Source organism: Mustela putorius, unplaced genomic scaffold (assembly GCF_011764305.1).
Source record: "Mustela putorius furo isolate JIRA1106 unplaced genomic scaffold, ASM1176430v1.1 tig00003853_pilon_pilon_pilon, whole genome shotgun sequence".
Taxonomy (NCBI): domain Eukaryota; kingdom Metazoa; phylum Chordata; class Mammalia; order Carnivora; family Mustelidae; genus Mustela; species Mustela putorius.
This window is the reverse complement of record NW_025422005.1, coordinates 80,585,760-80,599,954: the sequence shown is the minus strand read 5'-3', so window position 1 is coordinate 80,599,954 and position 14,195 is coordinate 80,585,760. Positions and strand designations below refer to the sequence as shown.

The 14,195-nt window shown below is 37.5% G+C and overlaps 1 long non-coding RNA gene across 1 annotated transcript in view; it reads right to left on the bottom strand.

Moving 5' to 3' along the window:
* The window catches only part of LOC106005784, a 48,651-nt gene that overhangs the window by 3,272 nt on the left and 31,184 nt on the right, over positions 1-14,195 (bottom strand). The window lies entirely within an intron of this gene.

Below are 14,195 nucleotides of genomic sequence, written 5' to 3'. Positions count from 1 at the left end.
TTCTATGGTCTATTTCTGGGTCCTTTATTTAAGAAAAAAAAAATCAAGTTTCTCTGAAGGGAATACTTTACAGGAGAAAATTCACTCCCTTCTCATCAAATCAAGAACTTTTCTTAAAGTAACTCTACCACAAGCAAGAAGGGGAGCAGCCTCAGAACTGCCTCCAATCACAAGAAGAAAAATAACAAAATCAGCTCACTCATGATTTCCTTAATATACTTAAAAGAGATACAATCCCACTGATGCCTCTAAAAATAAGAATGAGGAAAGGGCAACTTTATTGATTCCCTGCAAACCAACGAACGTGTAACTTATTGATAATACTAAACACCGTCTAAGCCTTTAGTGATTTCCAACCAAAAGTCTGCCTCTGAATGAAGGTTTAAATCATCGTATTAATATATTAGGGGGGAAATTATCATGGGAGACACTTGGAAATTAATTAAAAACCCTGCACTCAGTTTGTTTGTGAGAGGAGATAAATATCACACATGGGAAATGATGCCTGACAACCGCCATAGTTTTCAGATCCAAAATTAGACCCTGACAGCTATGTCTTTGTATGACTCTCCTTGGGGTATAATATGCAGAGATATAGAATGAGAAAATTTCTGATAGAAGTATTTATTACTGACACTTCCGAAACATTCCACGTGTGGCATCAGCAAAGCATGTTCCTCCACCTTCGACAGAAATGTCAGGTTTCCTTCCAAGATTTTTTTTTTTCTATTCCTCTACCCCCTTCCCATCCCTCCCTCCCCATCCACCATCACCCCCACTTCTTCTCTAAAATATGATTTTTTTTTAGAAGTTCAACAGCAGCCCCTGGTGGAACTCAGCAGTTGTTTCAGCCTGAGCACAGTTGTTCAAGAAACTTCATCCCTCTTGTCAATAAAAAGAAAAGTCTGTCCATTTGTCTATCACCATACCTGCACACTGTTCCTACAGGTCAGAGATCAGGATGAAGCCCCGAATGTACAAAAGCTGTGCTTTGTGATGGTAATTTTGGCCAATTTCTGTGGCTGAAGTTTTAACAAAATATATATGTATATATATATATGCAGCAAATAATAAACATCTGTCTCAAATTTCACCTTCATTTTATGTATGAAGACCAATAATTAACTCTTCATCAACAATGCTTACCACAGGGTGTGTGGAAATGAAGTGACCCCTCACGCGTGAGCCAGTGATCACCATTTTGTTTGGCTCATGTTGTGACAGAATCAGCTTTGTCACTAAGCAAAATGAGCTCTACAAAATGACAATCCTATGCAAAGTAGGGATTTCTCTGGGTCACGTTCAGAAAGCACCACAGAATGCCACTAGCTAGCCCCATCAGAATGGCAAGCTAGACTTAACAAGCAAACCTACCAAAATGCTTCTCAGTCTCTCCGAGAAGTCTACTCCTTTCCCTGCTTGGTGGGCAGCCACAGATTATCATTTGAGGACAAGGAGGAAATGTGTGGCTCTTTGCATTAGGCATGGATGTCTGCACCTTTCATAAAGGTACCTGGTAGAGGCGCTCCAATCCAGCTTCCCTTCCTATGGGGCCATCTGCCTAGAGGATAGTCTACCCTCGTCTTAGCACAAAGTCATGGTTCACTTGTGTATTTTGACTTTTCTCTTCTTAAATGACGCAGATTATTAAAATGAAAAGCAAACAGAACTTTGAAAGTTCTAAACAGCTTTACGATAAATACTAGAATAGCATTTATATGAAAGAGTGTTTTTGTAATTTTGTAAGTATTACACTTTACATTAGCCCTTCCCTTGCCCCTGAGTTCACTTACATCTCTTGACTAATCTCACGGGAAGCCGAATCAGTGAGCTGATGTGTTGAGACCAGAGATAATCCCAAGACAGGCTGCTTAGTGAGAAGCTCATGGGCACTGTATTTGACACAGGGGAATAAACGGTATAAAAAGAACTAATACTGGTCTCCAATGAGTTACATCTAGTGGATGAACTATATCTATCTGGGTTACTTTAATACAGTGTGGTAGCAGCAAGCAGAGTCCTAAAAGACAGAGTGGGGCCCTTAGCTGGCCTTATGGGGGGATAACACTTGCACAACACTTTAAAGAAACTATAAAGGAGCTATAGAAAAGAAAGGTAGAGGGCAAGATAGGAGGAGAATCCCTAGGACCCAAGGGCGAGGGTGTAACAGGACGCAGTATATCTGAAGAACTTTGGGCAGTTTGATCCTGCCAGCACATAAAGGACAAGATGTCACATGTGAGTAGAGGCTGGGGAGGCAGGTCCATCTGGTCATGGAGAGCCCGCCTGCCCTCTGAAGGAGATTGGGATTGTCCATTAGGCCAATGGGTTAAATGAAAAGACTTCTGTTAAGGAGTGGCACAGAAGGGGATGGCCTGAGACTGCAGGTCAGAAGACTAGTGAAAGTTTTTGTGATTGTCCAAGAGAAAGAGGATAAAGGCCTGCATCCTGGGGGTGGTAGTGCAGTTGGAGAAGAAATGGTAGGTTTCAGAAATATTCAGAGATGAAAACCGAGAGCAGTTCGTGCCTTAGTGGATAGGGGCACTGAGGAGGCGGTCCTGGATAATCCCCAGGGTTCAGGTATAGGAGACAACATGGATTGTGATGCTGACTTAGAGACCACCGGGGCCAGAATACAGCTAAGGGGAGAAGATGACACTCTAAAGTAGTACTTCTCAAAATATGTCCTCGAGTGCCCTCCTCTGGCCTCTGGACAGCTGCTTATAGTATTGGTTATTAACACCGCCCACAAATGTCATGGCGGGAGAGGACCTCAAGGATGAAGTTCAGTGTCTTTCAAACTGTGTGCTATGGGGGTCAGATAGGTGGTACAGCAGTCAGGGCTACAGTCTGCCTTACTTGAGTCAACCCAAGAGGGTCGACTTTTCCTATTGTGTACATTAGAATACTTTAAAAAATTTAGTTTGAAAAAGGAAAACCACAGTTTGAAAACCACTTCCTTTTACAGAGAGGAAACTGAGGCTCATAGAAGTTGAACTATCTTGCCCACAGACACAAGTCTGTAGCAGAGGCTGAACTAGATCTGTGGCACCTAGTTCACCAGCTTCAATCCTTCTGTGCTATGGCTTCCAGCAAGAAGTAATTGTTTACTTGTGCTATGTTTTATAAAGTTGCCAGGAACCGCCTCATCTCCACCATGCTCTTAGCAATTTCCTCCGCTTTAGTCTTTCAGTAAATGTTTATTGAGCATCTTCTGCATGCCAAGACCTCTTCTACTGAGAATACCTGGGCATTTCTATTTGGATTCCTGGTTCTGGTTTGTGATTCTCTGGTACCAGAGCTCTGTAGTCCCACTAGTATTCCACCATGACTGGATACAGTATGACCCAAGAAGCAGACAGGTATACTGGGAATTAATTCAGCCCCAAGTAAACACTATTATGGGTTTCCTAATTCATTGGAGGATATAGCTAACTTATGTTTTTTAATCAAATTTTTGAAAATACATTTTTTAAAAAATCCATGAAGCTCCTAACATACAATAAGGTGCTATTCATAATTTTTTAAAGAATGACTTTTCAGATGTTACATACATGTTACTGTGTTCCATACAGAGTCTAGTGCTCACTGGAAATAATGCCTCACAACTCAATAAGCTTAATTTTATGAAACTTGGACCTGGTATCTGAAGTAATTGCAGGATATCTTGCTTTCCAAAAGTGAGAATTCAGACCAATAACCCTTCTTCCCCATCATATAACTCAACAGCTGTTTGTCCCAATAGGGTAATTCCTAAAAGAAGGAAATGCAAATCCCTACCTAGAGAAATAAATAGAAAGACAAATGTAAGCTGAGGGGCTATTACAGCCTGTTGATCTCTCTCTCTCTCTCTCTCAAAACCTAATCCATCTTGAGAATCTGGTCCCAAGACTTCTAGAAGGGAACAGTGGGCTGCAGCCCTGTCAGGTATATGAATCAAGGTGGGGACAGGAGGCAGCTAGGGGAAGCCCTCCTGCATGGGGACTGCCAGAGCTGAGATCCGCACAGGTCTTTCCAGGAACATTATACAACATCTTAACTATGGAGGGAAATCCATTGTTCTGTCTCTCCTGTTGGGGAATCCAAAAAATAAGGGATGAAAGAATCAGTCTTTCTTCAACTGCCCCATTATATATCACCACCCCACCCCAATCAATCTCTCATTTTCTTTCTGTGCTCTTTCCATTTGCAAGTAAGTCTTAAAATCAGAAACTCTGTGTATACCAACATATAAACAACACAATTCATTCAAAAAGGGCATTAAGAGTACACTTAACTTGGAGCGCCTGGATGGCTCAGTTGGTTAAGTATCTGCCTTCGGCTCGGGTCATGATCCCAGAGTCCTGGGATTGAGTCCCACATCGGCCTCCTTCCTTAGCAGGGAGTTTGCTTCTCCCTCTGCCTGAGACTCTCTGCTTATGCACACACTCTCTTTCTCTCTCGCTCTCTCTTTCTGACAAATAAATTTAAAAATCTTGAAAAAACAAGACTATACTTATCTTAATGAGCACTGAGAAATGTATAGAATTATCAAATCATCATATTGTATATGTGAAACCAATACAACACTATGTTAATTATATTTGAATAAAAATAAAAAATAAAAACAAAGAGCATTTGAGGAATTAGGGTTTACAGGCAATCTAATAAAGGAAAGATAGAATAAAACTGCTAGGTTAGGTACAAAACTGGTTAATGTCCTTAGGGTAATTAATAAAATCTTTGAGATTATTTTTTTCCATCAGAGAGAAATTTACAAATTAATGGTGTAACCTCACAGTGCCTGGGCTCTAATCAAATAGTAAATGGCAAAGATAAGCATAAGTATATTCTCCTAGAGATTTTATAATTTGGGGGTGAGCCAATAAAATAAAAATAAAAAATAAATAAAACCATGTGGAGTTGAGTTGCAAGTAAGAGAGAAGGGAAATAAAGAAAAAAATCCAAGATAATAGCTCAAAAAGATGTCAAGTCTCACCTGTTATAACCTCATTTCCTCAGAGATGAAAAATCCAAGTCAGGTGGCTCATCTAAGATTATCCCACCCCACTATTCTCACATAGCAGTTATGACTGAGGGTAGGAGGCAAATAAGCAAACAAACAAGCTTTAAAAATCAAACAAAAGCTTATTGTCTCCACAGGTTCCTACTTAAACCAGCCTCCTTCATACTGTAAGGTGTCCTAGTGAATGGACACACTGAATCTTGAGGGAGCAAGCATTCATTTTATCACTTGTCCCCATCGCCCCTCACACTGTCCTTCTCATTTGCACAAGTAAATCCAGAGTTAATGTTCTTTTGAGATGATCGTGTTTTTGGTATTTTGGTCTAATAGCCTAAGAAATCTTCCTTCATAGCAATTTCTTTTATTCTCTCAACAAAACTTAATTGGAAACTTATTATGCATCGGCCATAGAGAGTAGTGAGGAAGAGAGTGAGTTCTGCTCTCTTGCTTATCTGCTCACAACTTTGTAATTGTGTGTCACAGTGCAGGAACCATATGCCTTTCCCAAATGCAATAAATTTATTTATCTATCATCTTTTCTTATACCAAGAGGTTTAAAATGGTTTAAAAATCCCTTGGAGCTCATCTCCTGTGTGGTAAATAACAATATCGGTATATTACCTCTATGTTCCTCCTTTGGGTATTCCAGCATCCTCCTTTCTGTGAATTCCTCTGAAATTCTGCCCTCTAGACTGGCCTTGTCTGAATGCAATGACATTGAGTTCCAAATTAATGAAATTCCACATACTACAGGAAGGCTCGCTGGGAGCATTTAACAAAATGAAGTACCTTAGTGAGCTCTTCAAATTCCTCAGAGTCCAATGACTGAAGATGTCCCAGAATGGAGAACTGAATGTGGCTTTAAGACACAAGGTAAATGGGGCACAGAATTTTCTGTCAGGTCTTTAGAAGCATCTGATGAAATGCTATCAAAAGATCCAAAACTCGGGTGCCTGGGTGGCTCAGTGGGTTAAGCCGCTGCCTTCGGCTCAGGTCATGATCTCAGGGTCCTGGGATCGAGTCCCGCATCGGGCTCTCTGCTCAGCAGGGAGCCTGCTTCCTCCTCTCTCTCTCTCTCTCTCTGCCTGCCTCTCTGCCTACTCGTGATCTGTCTGTCAAATAAATAAATAAAATCTTTAAAAAAAAAAAAAAAAAAAAAAAAAAAGATCCAAAACTCCAAAACCTTTAACATGACTATGAAAATGAATATAGCCTCACATACCTAGGACTGAAAGAAATTAAGTTGGGCCTAAAATACAGTTGGCCACCTTGTTCTTGAATAAAAAAAATGGAAAATGTGACCCAGCTCGAGAAGGCACTGTTCCTAAAGGTTATGAACTTGGCTCATCTATGTAGTCAATAAATATCAGCTATTCTTACTATTTCTCTTCTGAGCATTTCAACTTACTGCTTATTACTATGATTAAAAATCTTACACACTGCCGCCAATTAAGTCTGTGAAAATTTGCTTTAATTACAATGTTAGATATAATTTTCTTTTTGGAAATAATAATGTACCATATGTAAAAAAAAAAAAAAGAAAGAAAGAAATTAATCTTGGGCTTGCCTCCCTTGCTTTCCAGCTCTTTTATTAAATTTAGTTATGATAGGTTCAAAAGCCAGAGCAAACATCCTGTTAGTTAGCAACATTCTACTGACACCAGGAAGGTCCAACTGGCATGAAAGATAAACTACAAGTGAAACACACTAAAGATTGCTTGAAACACATTCTAAAATGATCCATTTTTTCCAAAAGAGTCAGGCTGCTCTAGCATACCTAAGTGAGAAGTATTTTTCCAAGCAATAGCTATCAGTGAGTTTAATCACACATTTATTGAATGTAAATTTTGTACAAAATATTGAGCAAGTTGCTGTGAGAAAAGTTACGATACATGTCCTCAAAGAGCTTGCTGTCATGAAGTCCATATCCTCAGAAACTTTTGGTTCCACACTTCTCCCAGCCTATTCTGAATAAAGATGAAGAAAGCCAAATTTTTTTTGAAACTATAAGAAACCTTTGATTCAATCACTATATCTCGTACCAGAGCTTAAAGACTATATTTTCCGTTGTGTATTTGATATTTGAGAATAATGAATTCAAAAATTATTGGGGAAAGTAGGTCTGTAATTGACCTCCTAGGGAAACGACGTGAAATCCCTTCAAAATTCCCACCAGGAGTGGAAGAGAAGTGGATTCAGATATAGCACTCTGAAACCTTCCCAAGCTTTCTCCACTGGAATTCTAATTAGTAAGACCCCTTTAAGCAATTTTAAAGCTGCTTAATTTAAATACAGGAAGTGTTTCCTTGGGCTCTATAATACTTTGGCAGAGCTGATCCTATTTCCTGAGATTAAATAGAAGAAAATTCTTTCCTCGGGAGACTAAACTGCACACAATAAGATCATTCATTAGAATGTTCATATAAATTCAAAATATACCATGGGAAGAGTAATGTCTTCTTCATAAAAGGTAACACCCTAGAAATGCTAAGTGGAGCCAAGACTGGTTTTACTCTTGAGTTTTGGCCTTTGTAGGATAAAAGTTCTCTGAGAAGAATTACTGAGGTGATAACTCATTTTGACAATGAAACCAAGTACAAGATAACTAAAACAAAAAAGAATGTAATCCTTTTTCCTAAATAAAAAACATCTGCTGATATTATTTGCTTCTTCAGAGTTTTGTGTCCATTCATAAGAACAAAGCTATACCTTTCTGTAGCTGATTCTTATTCTTTGTATCACTTAACATTTGGCAGTAGGAAAATTTCAGAAGCCTAATACAAGACCTGTTACCCAAAGGTCTGGTTGGTAAGGGGAGTAGAAAGGATATGCTTCTAAAACTTTTTTATTGTCCAGGAAAACAAAGGGGAACACTTTTCAATCTCTTGCCATCCTTCTGTAAATTTACATCACCTCACTAAATTTGATAGCTAAATAGTGTTCTGACAGTGTTGTTGAGACTTGTATGTCAGATTTAGAAATGTTATTGTGGAGACTTACTTTGATGGTGCGATTTTAGAAGCTTATTTTCCTCCTAAACAAATGTATTATAGAGTGATGGATAACAGAGATTCAAAGGATTACAATGAGAGATCAAGGAGTTCACCTGTAATATCTATTGCATTGACAGCCGACTTTATTGAAGTTTCACAATATTAACTGCCTCTCTGTGGACTGGCTGAGCCGGCTAGGTGATTATCAATTTATCACCAGTCAAAACACAGATTGCTTCATGTACAGTGTCTGTGGCATAATCATGTACCTTGAATCCGATCAAACTAGAATGATCCTACTAGGACGATTCTTCTAAAAGTGAAGAAGAAACATTAGTTGGGAAATTCTCTAATGAAATTATGTCTAATTCATGGTTGATAGAACATCTTTCTTGGAGCCTACGTCAAGAATGCACCACTCCAAAAGGAAGTAAAACAAAGCCCAGGAGATAGATTGGGGAGAACTTTAGAAATATTTACTCCTTCTTCCTAAGGCTTGCTTTCTCTAACCACTTCTCACTCCCACTTCAGAGACAGCAAGTAGAAACTTTACCAGTCTTTAAAATCACCTCCACCATGCAAGACTTAAACCTTGAAACTCTACTTAGCCTTATGGGAACTAACTGAGTTACATGTAGGACATTATCTGGAATAACAAAGGACCAGCACTGAGATTCTTACATTATAGCTTTGACTCTATTATAAATGTAGTAAAAGTTTAAAGTGCTTTACATTTCCACCCTATTTCCTGATCCCATCCTGTACCAAGGTCTACTTTTCTCCACATATTGAGTTTCATCAGTAGCCATTCCAATTAATATTTATTAAATGTAGGAATGGAAAGAGAAGATTTTGGCCTTCAATGTTTGTTTGATCAGGGCAATACTTAATAGCTACCCTAACACTTACTGACCACTTACTATGGTACTAATCTACATACTTTTCATATTTGAACTCATTTAATGTTCTTAATCACCCCCATGAAGAAAGTACTATTATTTTGCCTGTACTATCAATGAAAAAAGTGATGAACAGAAATATTAAGTACTTATCCAAGATTACCCAGCCTACAAACAAGTTGAATCCAAGCAGATGACTCTATGACCTTAAAAATGATGAGACTCAATTATTTTCAGTCATACACTGATTGGATTGAGTTGCTCTGCTCTTTTTCTAGCTGCTTACCATTGTATAAAGTTAACCCTCTCTAGAAAAAAAGAGCACCATCCAGAGTGTCTACAATTTTTCATGCAAAGTTTCTGGTACTCAATAAAATATTAGCCAACATACCAAGAAATAAGAAAAAAGAAAAAGAAAGACAATAGAAATAGGGTCACAGATAATTCAGAAATTAAAGTTATCAAATGTGGATAAATATATTTTAAAAATAGATAACAAGATAGCTTCACTAGAAAAAAATGGAATCCATTAAAAGAGAATCAAGTGGAAATTCTAGAAGTGAAAGATACAATAATTAAAATTAAGAAGTCAACAGAAGGGTTTAATAGCAGATTAAACACAGGTAAAAAGAGGATTAGCACTGTAAGAGCTCAGTAGAAAATATTCAGCCCCAAAATAGCCCAAAATACAAAGAAAAATAGAATGGAAATATAGAAAATAGTGCAAGAGACACATGAGTGATGGCAAAAGTGTAACTGGATATCTAGAAGTGCATTCGAGAGAGAATGGGGTCTAAAGCAATATTTAAAGACATAATGTCTGAGAATTTTCTGAAACAGATGAAAGATACCAAACTCCAAGCAGGATAAATAAGCTACTCATCACACCATAGTAAAACTTGCAAATGGCAAAGACAAAAACAAAGCCATAAGAACAGCTGGATGAAAAAGCATATTACCTTCAAAGGAGCAACAACAATACAACTAAGTTCTGAACAGAAACCTTGGAAGCCAGAAGAATATAGAATGCATCTTAAGTGCCAAAAGAAATTTTGACAACTTAGTAGTCTATAGACAGTAAAAACATCCTTCAGATATAAAGGCATCCAAAAAAAAAAAAAATAGAGCATTTGTTATCAGCAGATCCATACTAAAAGAAATACTGAAGGGGTTTTTAGACAGGAGGAACATGATCCCAGATGGAAAGACAGAAATTCAGGAAGCAATGAAAAGCAATAGAAAGGTAAATATGAGTATAAATATAAATGACCATTGACTAAAAGCAATAATAATATACTATGAAGTTTAAAATACATGATTAAAATGCATGAGAGCAATATTCTCAGGCAAAGGGGGTAAATGGAATTAATACATTAGTAAATCCTAGCATTGTCTGAGAAGTGGTAATTTGTATTAGATCTATTAAGTAGAGATGCATGCTGTTGTATCCAGTAAATATAATCCCAAATATATCCATACATTACTTACATTAAATGTAAATGGACTAAATACTTCAACTGAAAGATAAAGTTTGTCCAACTGAATGAAAAAATAGAAATTCAACTGCACATTGCTAAATAAGTGCATCTGAAATCACAGAGTAGAGAGATGTAAGCACTATCATTAAACATAAAAAGTGACATTTCCTACTAATATTTAAAAGTTAATCTGCCAGACGTGGAGATGAAAAAATGATAAAACTAAACAATAATTTAGGGATGCTTATAATTATGATAAGACTCTTTTTAACAGCAAGATCACTTAACAAAAAAAAACTAGGATAGGGATGCCTGGGTGGTCAGTTAAATGCTGACTCTTGGTTTCATTTCAGCTCAGATCATGATCTCATGGGTTGTGAGATGGAGTGCCAAGTCTGGCTCCACATTCAGTGGGGAGTCTGCTTGAAAATTCCATCCCTCTGCGCTTTACCCCACTTGCCACTCACATGCTCTCACTCTCACTCTCTCTCAAATAAATAAATAAATCTTTAAGAAAAACATCTAGGATGGTGGTGTGAGATAGAACTAGGCAGGAACATAAACAAGAACAAGGGTATCTTTAAGGTGTGTTGTGGATTCACACTCTTTTTTTTCTATTATTCTTTAAACTATATATATATATATATATATATGTTATGCATTATCTCTTTTTTATGTGTATGATTTATCTGACAATAAAAGAACTTTTTAAATAGTAAAAAAGTTAATCTGCTAGAAAGATATGACAATTTTAAATTCAGTCTCTCAAAAAGTAAAGCAAAAATTAACAGAATTAAATATAGAAATAGATAAGTCTACAATTATAGTAGGAGACTTCAACAAACTTTGAAAAATTACTCACTGGTCAGGCTAAATAATATATTAATAAACTTAATTTAATTGACAGACACAAAATTCTCCATCTAATAAGGGAACGTGAGACATTTACCAAAACTGACCACATTCTGGACCAGAAAATGAGTTCTCAAGTCCCCCAACATTTCAAAATATTGAAACCATTAATGTATTATTCTTGGAACCAGTGGAATTAAGCAAAAAATCAGTAACCAGATAAAAAACAAAACATCCAACAAATACTTGAAAATTGGTCAAGGAAATAATAGAAATTATAAAATATTTTGAATTAAATGATGATGAAACATGACATCAAAACTTGTGAACACAGCTTAAGTTGTGCTGAGTGGGAAAAAGGCAGTGACAATAGTTATTCAAGGAGGGATGATGGCTGAGAAGCAGCATAGCAGGGGCTGGTAATGTTCTATGTCTTGCTGGAGGAGGTGATTACATGAGTATTGTCCCTCTGAGAAAAATTCAGCATGCTCTACTTAGGATGTGGGCATGTTTCTATATGCATGATTATACTGCAAGGAAAATTTTACTTTAAAAAAATCAGAAATTATTCCTGACTCTTCTTTTTCTCAATCCTTACATTCCAGATCATCAACATTTCTTGCCAGCTTCAATTCAAAATTTATCCAGAATCTGGTTATTTCTCACTACCACCAGCTGCTAATCTTGTATAAACCAACATCATCTCTTTCTTGATTCATTTCCATTTAATCTCTGATCTTCCTTCTTCTACCCTTGCTCCTTATAGCCAATTTTCAACACAGCTATTAGTGTAAACTGTTAAAGCTGAATCATAGTACGTCACCACTCTCCACAAAACTATCTGATTGGCTTCTCATTTTACTCATAGTAACAGCCAAATAACAGTCACAACTATGTCTCTACATCATCTGGACTGCCTTCCCATCACCTCCTTCATCTCCTACCCCCCACATCTTGACCACTCTGCTCTAGCCTTACTGCCTTCTGGCTCTTTGCAAACATGACAGGCACATTCCTGCCCCATGACATATTCTTCCATGGGCCTGGATATTTCTTCACCTAGATTCACATGGCTCATTCCCTCATTTCTTCAGATCTCTGCTTAAATATCACCTTCATCCCTGACCACTATCACTGCAATTCTTTCCACTACCAACAACTTCCAATCCCTTTTCAGTTCAATTCATCAGGTATTAATCCAGTGCCAATGTGACCCAGGTGCTTAGGACAAATAAGTAAACAAAACAAAGTTTCTTGCCTTTTCGGGGCCTCGATTCTAAAAGGAAGAGACAAACAATAAGCATAGTTACTTTAATTATATAGTGTGTTAGAGGTAGATAAACGCTTTGCAAATAAAACTGGGGCAGGTCAAGTAGCATTTGTTATACTCTTCAAAGGGCATGTGAAAGGAGTTAAAATTAAATTATAAGTAGGTGTTTAATGTTTCTTTTTTTTTAAGATTTTATTAATTTATCTGACAGACAGAGATCACAAGCAGGGAGAGAGGCAGGCAGAGATGGGGTGGGGGGCTCCTTGCTGAGCGGGGAGCTGGTGCAGGGCTTGATCCCAGGACCCTGGGATCACAACCTGAGCTGAAGTCAGAGGCTTTAACCCACCGAGCCACACAGGCACCCCAAACTATAAGTATGGTGTTTAAACCAAGCTTTATTGAGAAGAATGACATCTGAACAAAACTTTGAAGGTAGAAGGGAATTAATAACTTAGATATAGGGAGAAGAATGTTCAAAACAGGGAGAATAAAGTGCAAAAGCCAGAGGTGGAGTGTGCCCAGTATGTTGGAGGGACAGTAAAAAGGCACAAATGGCTAGAGTGGTGGGTAGGGTGAGCAACCAACTGTCTAAGTTCACCAGGGACTCAGGGATTTCCTGGAATGTGTGACTTTGAGGGCACCCAGGGAAAACTGAGATGGTGTGTCAGTTACCCTAGTGAGAAAGTGTTACAGGAGGTGAAATCAAAGAGATAATGGAGCTGAATCATCCAGATCTTTAAAGATCATTTAAGGACCTGACTTTTAACATGAGGAAAGCAGGGAGCCATTGGAATATTTTGAAGAAAGGAATGACACGATCTGAGTTACATTTAAAAAACCTCTTTCTATTGCTGTGTTGAAAATGCGACATACAGAAACAAGGGCAGAAGAAGTGATGCCATCCCAGCCTATTGCGGTAATCCAGGTGAGAGTTGATGGTAGCTCAGATGAATGACTTTTTATGAGATGGTAACAAGTGGGCAAATTCTGGAAGGTGAAACAAATAAGAATTCCTAACAGATGGGATGAGAAGTATAAAAGAGAGGAAGGATGACTTTCCAGGGGTCTGATCTAAACAACTCTAAGAATGGAGTTGCCATCAGCTGAAATGAGAAAAACTGAACATACAGCAAGTTTGACAAGAAGAAAAATCAGTCCTATGTTAGACATGTTATATCACCTTTTCTGCTTCATTTTCCTCCATAGCACTTACCAACACTGACATGCTATGTATTTTACTTACTTATTTATTATTTATATTAACCCATTAGAATATAACCTCCAAGAAATATTACTTTGTAAGACTTTTGTTCACTGCTCTATCCCTAGTTTCTAAAATAAATTTACCTACTATGTAAGGATTTACAGTGTCTCCTTGATGACTGGAACAGTGCTAGGCTCCAGGAATACAGTAAAACACATGACATGTTCTTAGGACTGCCAGGTAAAATACAAGATGGCCAGTTATATTAGAATGGCATATAAATAATGAATAATTCTTAGTGTATGTATGTCCCGTATGCAAATATGTATGTCCCATATGCAAATATTCAATTATGGGATATAATTATACTAAAAAATACTTGTTATTTATCTAAAAATCAAATTTAATTGGCATCTTGTATTTTTATTTGCTAAACCTCATAACCCTCATGCTTTCTGTGTGTAAGGAGGCTAGATGATAATGGGATATACGGA